Source organism: Pyxicephalus adspersus, chromosome 1 (assembly GCF_032062135.1).
Source record: "Pyxicephalus adspersus chromosome 1, UCB_Pads_2.0, whole genome shotgun sequence".
Lineage (NCBI taxonomy): Eukaryota > Metazoa > Chordata > Amphibia > Anura > Pyxicephalidae > Pyxicephalus > Pyxicephalus adspersus.
In genome coordinates this window covers 92215294-92224093 of record NC_092858.1, presented here as the reverse complement: position 1 = coordinate 92224093, position 8800 = coordinate 92215294, and the positions used below count along the sequence as shown (strand labels likewise).

The window sequence follows — 8800 nt, the reverse complement described above, 5'->3', positions numbered from 1 at the left end:
AACCAGCCAACAGATATGTTCACACAAATGCCATTTAGATGAGTATGATCTATTGAAATTCGATGAAAATAACTCCATCTTCATCTGTACCAATGGAAATCAGTGGATGTGAATCGATGAGTTCTGCAGGGACAAGGAATGGGAATACTTGTTGCAGTTCTTAAGACCATATATAAACTCCCTGCATGCCTTCAATACCAGTATCCTGGGAAAAAATGATAAACATGGTTAGATTAATAATTCTTAAGGTCAAAATAAATAAAGAAATCATCAGCTGTTTCAAAACTAAAGACCAAAAGGATTTACGTTACAAACCTCCAGGATACGAGCAAGAGTTGCCCTGCAGAAGGGACAGCTTGTTCTTTCCTCTCCCCACCTCTGGATGCAGGAATTGTGGAATAGTAGAAGAATAAGCTCATCTTCCTCCCCATATTCTTCCAAGCAAATGCTTCAGCTTAGTAGACTCTCAGGGTGCTGGTTGTTGGCCGGGGGTGTCTGGTCAATCTGGGGTCCTGGATGGTATGCAGGAACATTCCTGTGGCCAACTGGAGAACAGTTTCAGTCACTTTGCGAAGAATCAGTACCTCTGGATCTGGTCCTATGAGCTACTGGCGAATATTGTCTTGCAATGATAAATATGCATAGTTAGTTTTATTGAATGGGAGGTGCTTTCCTACTAACCAATCCTTAAAGCTAGATACAGCTTTTTTTTTATAAATTTGTTTGCATTACCTGTTTGGTCACAACAGACATTTGCAATCTGCACAAAATCTCAGCTTTGGAGATGCTTGTAGAAAGGCTCCTCAGCAAGTAATGAAAAGCCACAACTTCTGTGTGAGTACACCAACTGCCTCTGGCATTCTCTTGAAAATTTCCTTGAAGTTACGATGGGTCAGCAAAATTTTACGAAATCAGAAATCACTATAGGAGGATTATCGCGGCTCCATTCATAAATACAGCCGTGGGAATCCTCCTGTCAGTAAGCGATCCCCGGGCACTACAGGTCAGAATAAGGGCAAGCCCTCATTCTGACCTGTAGTGCCTGGGGATGTCTCACTGAGATACTCCTTCTCTTAGAGTGAGTCATGCAGCTTGCGTTTATGAAAAAACGTGGCCGTGGGAAAAATCTCGGGATCTTTCCCATGCTGCATTCATTCATGAGCAGCCAGCCGTGAGACTCACACTGTGTTCCTGGATAGAGAAACTCTATCCTGGAGCACATAGTACAGGACTGCAACAGCAATCAGGGGAGCAGAGCTGCTCCGCTTCCCTGATCGCTGTTGCCGCCCTGCACTAGTAGAATGTGTTCCTGGATAGAGTTTCTATATCCAGGAACACAGGACTCCAGTGTTTTTGGATAGAGAAACTCTATCCAAGAACACATAAAACTAGTAAAGGGCTGCAGTAGCAATCAGGGGAGCAGAGCTGACAAAGGCAGTTCTCGCCTACATGTTTGGTAAGCAAGAACAGCCCAATTCGACGCGGGACCGAATTAAAAAAATTCGCTCGCTCATCCCTACTGACCAATGGCCAGTCGTCCCAACTGACATTTTTGAAAAATGGCAGTTAAGACCTTACAATACAGTTATCATTGTATGGTACGATATCCCAGCTTACAGACCAATGGCCTGTAAGCTGGGATATCCAACATTTTATTTAATTTTTTTTAATTCACAAAGCTTTATTAGGAAACATAACATTTATAATAAAAATGATAGTTATTTGATATTTGGTGTGTCCATGGAGATCAGCCTGTATACACAAGGCCTTTCAATCCAGCAAGCATTAGTACCCCCTTTCTATAAGTTTTTTAAAGATTTGTGAATTATTTACCAATAGATTATTTGAAAGGGATGTTTGCTTATTTCAAGTCATAGTTACCCTAAACAGGTCACTATTTAGCTGGGTGTTAATAAACTAAATAGGAATACAGTAAGGTGCTTAAGCCTTGTGTTCAATACCTTTACTATTCATGGAACCATCTCATTTCTTCAGTGCAAGCCCTATACCAGGTCCAAGAACACATACAGTGATAAGTGGAGTGGCAAATTAGCATGGAAAGAGGTAGCAAAAAAACTCTAGCTTACGCAACCAGATATAACCAAACTTGAATTCTGTAAAATGATTTAAGTCTAGAGAATGCTACAGGTCAATGCAGACAATTTTATTTAGATGCTTAATGATTTAAACCTCATCAATCAGTAGTACACGCTAAATAATGACTAGTATTTATGATTGGAATGTAAAAATGATTCTTCCCCACTTGTTACTAAAGGTGTAACAGGGGTTGTTGTAACAAATGTGCCTTGCTGATCCTCTTACCATACGTCTCCCTGGCCATGTCAGTATGGTACATATTGCATTGCTGCAAACCTTCTCCCAATGTTGTCAGTATGGTGATGAATCCAGCTCTGTAGATAATATTTCAATTGTGTCAATAATGTTCTGATTCATTCTGTAGAACATTTTTCTAGATGTATCAGTCCTGCACTCTCTCTTCACATCCATAGTATCTACCACATTAACACATCCATCCATGTGCATGTGTCATTATGGTAGTGATTATGTCTCTTCATAGGTTTCTGATTTAGTAATTGTATCTCTGCAGTCATGTTACCAGCTGCAATTTAGTTTATTGGGTATTGATTCATCTCTCTTTTTTTATTACTCCTTTCTGGCTCAGATGCCATCTTTTACATACTGAAGTGCTGGGGTACAGTAGAGTGCTAGGACTGGAGTAGGGGGTCCACTTTAAGCAGGTAAATTGAGATATTGTCATCTGTTCATGTGCTGGCTCTTGATCAGGGCCTCACAGGAGGATGCATCCGGCCTTATTGGCACCCAAAACAGAACATCCCTGCCCCCAGCCATTTTATTCTCTATCTCAAAACTGGTCTACAAATAAAGCAGTTTAAAAAAATTGAAGGGGCGTGGCTTGGTGATGTCCGGGTGAGTTTTGGCACTACTGTAATATGCACCCCCAGAAATGCTGAAGGGCTGCAATCATTGAGAAGAGTGTGCGATCCCCAGGGCACTACAGGGCACTACAGGTTAATTAACCTGTAGTGTCCCGGGGATGGTAGTGGAACTGCAGAGTTTATCTGCAGTTCATTTCCCACGATCACATGACCGTGGGAACTTTGCAGTCACAGCTGTGACTGAAGGCGATCCTGGAGGCACTAGAGGTTGAATGGGGACAAGTTTCCCCATTCATCACATTTAGTGGCCTGTGTTCTTAGATAGAGAAATTCTATCTAAGAACACATACAACTAGTAAAGGGCTGCAAGCGCAATCTGATTGCTCTTGCAGCCCTTAATAGCTCCTAAAAAAAATCCAAATTCTCCCACCATTGACCTCAACCTTGTTCAAATTCTGCATTCCATCATCCGAACAATATCTCACTATTCGATCGAATAGGTGTCGAATTGAATAGTGAGATATTTGACCAACACTACTTATGACCTTCCCATACACTCATCAGAGATATCTCAGGTGTATCATTCTCCCTGAAACATGTAAGCAAAGTGTTCTCAAATCTTTTAAGAGAGTTGGGTTAAAGCACCAATTCCCTGTTTCTGTTTTTGTTTGTGTTGCACTGTCTTTAATAAATATCGGAGCGTTATTAGAACTCCATAAAATACTTAGGAATCCATATCCTTTCCTGTCTTTTGGAAATGGCCCATTTGGTGTATTCTTTTTTATGGCAAGGGGAGAAATCCCCCTGCTGCACTATGTGTGTGTGCATGTGGATTTTCATTTTGCCTTTGGGAGATAATAGGCAATAAGCTATTCTATCTTTTACATTCTATATTATATTGTAGTGCTCAGTTATTTGGACAATTCTGACAAATACAGTTAGGTTTAGATCTGCAGCTGGATAAAGTAAACCCGTGCAGCACCTTGCTAGCTGCTCAGTCCCTCCCATTTTAGTACTGTTTCCTTATCAAAATCTGCAGATTTGAGAGCCAGTGTCAGTAGGCAGTATTGAACCACCAGGAGGTAGTACATGCAATGTCTCTTTTGTTAAAAAATGAACTCCCTGGCTCCTGATGGCTATTTGTTTGAGCTCTAAACTGTATGGCACATGTAGTGTAGAGCTCGGTGTGCAATGATAGCACATAGCGAGGCGCCTTGCATGCATGCCACGATGGCAGTTCCAGGACCTGTCGACTCTGCAGGATGACTGTACAGGGTAAGTATGTGCTATTTTCAGCAAGTATCCTGTGCAAACTTGCCAAATATGGCAGAAGCTTACACCCTACCTCGAGTTTAGTTCTGCTTTAAGAACATACTTTCAAGGCAGTTATGGAGGGGGGCAAGTGGAGGCAAAATGCTGCTGTCCTAGAGGAGCACAAAGTACAAATTGATCCCGGTGTGCAGCACACCCATTGCCTTTCTCTAGCCAGGTGGGAGAGCCACAAGCAATAATTGAGTGGTGGGTGGTTATTACAATGAAACAGTTGCAGACAAGGAGATCCTTATTATGTAATATGAATGACACCCATGCCCTTCAACTTACAATAGGGCCAGGGTCTGTGTTAATATCACGTTGACATCATTTTGAGACACATCTGTAAGCTCTTAGAATATATTAACAGGTGCATCTGACCTGCAGTTAAGCACTTTCTCCCCTGCTTTTGCCCTGTTGTGAGTTGTTCATTCTAATAGGCTTGTATGGTTAGGAATCAACATGTGCAGTTTTTCTTTGATTGTGTATTTGGTTCTGCACACATGGTGCATTTATGTCATCGTCACAAGTAAAGAAGAAATGATCTATAAAAATACAGTCAAATTTAGAAAAAAATATTATTCTTTGTTACTTGTTTATTTAAATCAATATATACAGTTATATGAAACTTTAGGCAAAAAACGAATTAATACATATCTGACAAACAATCTATATTTCTGTTAACTCTTTTAATTAAGTGAACAAAGCATCCCAGCCAGAGAGTACAAGCAGGTCCTTCACTTTTTTTGAGCTAAGGAACATGTCTAACTGTGTAGAAGGTCAATTTTGTGAATTGTTTTCTATGTTGATTTTTTAAAATTAGTATCAGCCTCTTGCCAACATATGTAAAGCAGAGCACAAATTGGAGGAGGTTGAAGCAGCTCATATAATAAGTTTATTGTTCTGCAGTCAACGGTGTAGAAACAGGGGTCACAGTTACTACTGAGCCTTTTACCCCAGATGGATCGTAGGTAAAATTGCATTTAACCATAAGTTCATAGACATGAAAGAGAAAAAGTCTATTTAACACTACCCATCAAATTCAGGTTTGAAAGTTGGACCCCTTATGTGTGTGCTGACCTGGTCACCCCAAGGATATCCCATGCTGTGAGATAACCTAGGATGGAGCCCCAAGAAGCCATCTCCAATTGTTCCAAAAGGGATCATAACATTATGTAAATCAATTAATAAATGCTAATCCATGGAGCACACGTTCCCCAGATATGGACCCTAAGTTTGGCTAACCCCACAGGAGATCTTAGTACATTACCCAATCTTGAAACTTTAGAAAAGATTCCCATCTGTCAGATAATAGAGCATTAATAGATTGTGTCACTAGCTGCACTATCAAAGGTAATAGACTGCAGTGAAGTAGCTCCAGACCCTAAACACACTAAAGCTACGTACACACTTCCAATTATTATCGTCGGAAAACGAACGACGAACGTTCATGCACGATATATACGAACGATCGTATAGCATTTATAGTAATATATTTTTATAAAACACCTCCCTAGTGTCTGTCACATACCTATAGACAAAACCACATAAATATATTTTCTATTATTTTGTATTGGATTGGATGCAAGACTGTATTCAATCCAATACAAAATGAGAACAAAATTCAAACTCTCATTTTGTATTGGATTGAATACAAACTTCTGTATCCAATCCAATACAAAATGACGCTGGAGGACGACGCTGGAACACGACGATGGATGATCGCAGCGGGACCAGGTAAGTGATCGATAAACTTGAACTTTTCTCACTGTATTTTCATACAGTGAGAAAAGTTCGGGTTTATCGATAATTGTAACTTTTTGAAGCCCATACCAAGGTCGGGCTTATCGCTCAGGTGGTTAAAGCGTACCCAAACTCAGAAATTTGACTTTAAATAAAAAAACAAAGGGTTCAGCACCGCCCTCCAATTTTTGATTGCCTAGGCGATCGAGAATGAATAGGAACGATGCAGGACACCCCCGGAAGGATCAGACTGCCCTGCGGGATTTGGCAGTTTTCAGTTTAGTTTCTCTTTAATTTATCCTAATGGCAATGGGATGATCTATCTATTCCTATCCTAATCTCCGACGCGTTTCGCCACGCCACTGTGGGCGCCTGAGGTGGTGTCTTTAAAAGCACAAGGTGCTCTATTTATAATATTGGTCGACGGATGCAGGGACCAACCTTCATCGCACCCATGAAATATTTGTAAATTGTGCTAAACCCCATATATATATATATATATATATATACATACAAGAGTATAAATTACTACTTCAAACCTTAGCATTATCATCAGCAACTTCATATATACACCCCCCTGTGGGGCATGTTCCTAACTTCGGACCAATAAGCACGCACCATTATCTATTCCTGAGGAAGCCCTTCGTGGTAAAACGTGTCGGATCACTGCGTGCCACGGCACAGCCTTTTGAACAGTTTTATGGTTAGATGTAATAATCTATGACAAAATCCATACTACATAGTATGTATAACTACTCTGCGCTGTGAATTAGTAACAGGACAGAGATGAAAACAATATATGTTTATGTGTATTTGATGACTTGAAGTACTGAATAATCAATCAATACACTTCACTTTTTGCATGAAAAACCTATAAGCCTCAAACCTCTTTCCTCTCTATTAATTTATACTTGATTGATGTATCTGATGGTGAAAACACATTAATGATACCTCAGTTGTTATCCTCTGCACCGGGTGAGTCTCCATTTTCTGTGTCCTCATAGTTCTCCAGGGAGGACACGCTGCTGTCATCAATGTAAACTGTCACCAGCAAAGAGTAGATGTCCTCATCTTCTGATAGAAGATCTGTCCTGATAGAAGAAGGTGGGTCCCAAGATTGGTCTTCATTGGTGAATGTGTTGATGGAAGCAATGATATCGTCTACTTCTGGAATATCCAGAATTGATGCCACATTGCTGTAATGTGTAACATGATGTGTCAGGTATGATGTGCTGTTACCTCCTGTGTCCACAGATGACACACTGGTGGCTTCAATGTCATCATGTGTGTTTAATGATGACCCGCTCTCCACATCATCTTCACGGTTCAAACCACTAGAATCTCCCACTGGAAAAAATACAAAGGAATGTGTTAGTATAAACCATTACATTGTCATAGATTCAGTAAGCTTAAAACAGAACAAGTACAAAGAGAAATATTCACATTCCCCAACCTAACAATTGAAAATAATAGCAAGTTTTTTGTCTTTTATAAAAGGGCACTAAAACTTGTTTTCTAAATCCAAACAGTAAAAATATTGCAGCTATCCAGTTTCTAGATATCATATCTGCATATACCCTGTTTCCCCGATTATAAGGTCTTATTTTAATTATTTTTTTAAAAATCGGGGGTGGCTTACTTAATGGGGATGTCCTAAAATCGGGGAAACACGGTAGTTTTCTTTTCTGGTGTTTTCCTTGTTGTTCTGGTAATATTAGAATTACTATCCTAGAGTGGCTCTGCTCAGAGGCCGCTGTTAGTGCTTCTGATACAGAACAGGGAACTTTATACATAAAATGGAGAGCTGATTTCCTGTGAGAACTGCTTTTCCAAATATTTACCAAGACAGAATGGTCATAAAATGGATTTATTAAAAATTATTTTCTATTAGTTTCCATATTTTTTTCATCCTAGACCAGATCTTGACTGCAAAAAATAAAGATGAAAAAATAACAACAAACACAAACACTTACTTTTATTTTGTTGTTATTTTTTTTTTCCAGTTTAAATTGTAGTCAGCTCCCCGACTGTTCGGCTGGTGGTTTTCCTTCTGGTTCCTCTTCTTCGGTGTTCTTCTGTATGTATTCTTTCTGGATACTTTACAAAAAAACAGCAGGCCCCTCCTGTGGGCCCCCACAAGGAAGAGTGTGATCTTTCTTCCTCAGAACCTGCAAATACAACATGTGTTAGTAATGATTAAATGGTAAAGTTACATTGGAATCATTATATAGCATATATAATATATAGCTTATAGCAACCAAGTCAGTCCTCCACTTTATTCTCTATGTACAGAGGAGAAAAAATAATGAAGAAGTTGCTATAATAACAGCCAGTACTTGTCGAAATCCCTAATATAAGATGAGCACTCTGTCTGGACCATATGGTTATCAATCATCCATACTAACCCAGATCTCCACTGACAACAGACATTATTGGGGTATTTCCTGACTTACCTTGCTCAGTAGTAGTCAGGTCAGGTATTCTTTTTTTTTTTTTTAAAAATCTCCAATTTCCTCCGAGAAGAGCTTTTTGGTTTGCTGCACTGCCATTACAAGACTGCAAACCTCACCAGTCACTCTCCAAGTGACCCACCAACTGACATTTTTGTCAGTTACATGCTCCCCAACTACTGGGCCCTGTCAGGGTCAAAAAGCCTCCAGTGCATTCCTACATGACATCCAAACTCTAATAAGCTGAACCATCATATTCACATGTTTTTCATGTCTTTCATGTTTTTCAAATTCATGTTTTTATATACAAAAAAAAAAATACCACTTTACCAAGTCTAATATCATTCTAAGTACAAACAAACCAACATCATATGAGCT

The 8800-nt window shown here is 39.6% G+C and overlaps 1 long non-coding RNA gene across 1 annotated transcript; it reads right to left on the bottom strand.

The window, feature by feature from the left end:
• Positions 1-6873: 6873 nt before the first annotated feature.
• Positions 6874-8537, bottom strand: LOC140322064 (uncharacterized). Its single transcript, XR_011919121.1, has 3 exons — positions 8426-8537; positions 7946-8140; positions 6874-7319 (listed from the first exon to the last, which is right to left on the bottom strand). It is a non-coding gene; the product is annotated as an uncharacterized lncRNA (long non-coding RNA).
• Between the last annotated feature and the right edge of the window lie 263 nt (positions 8538-8800).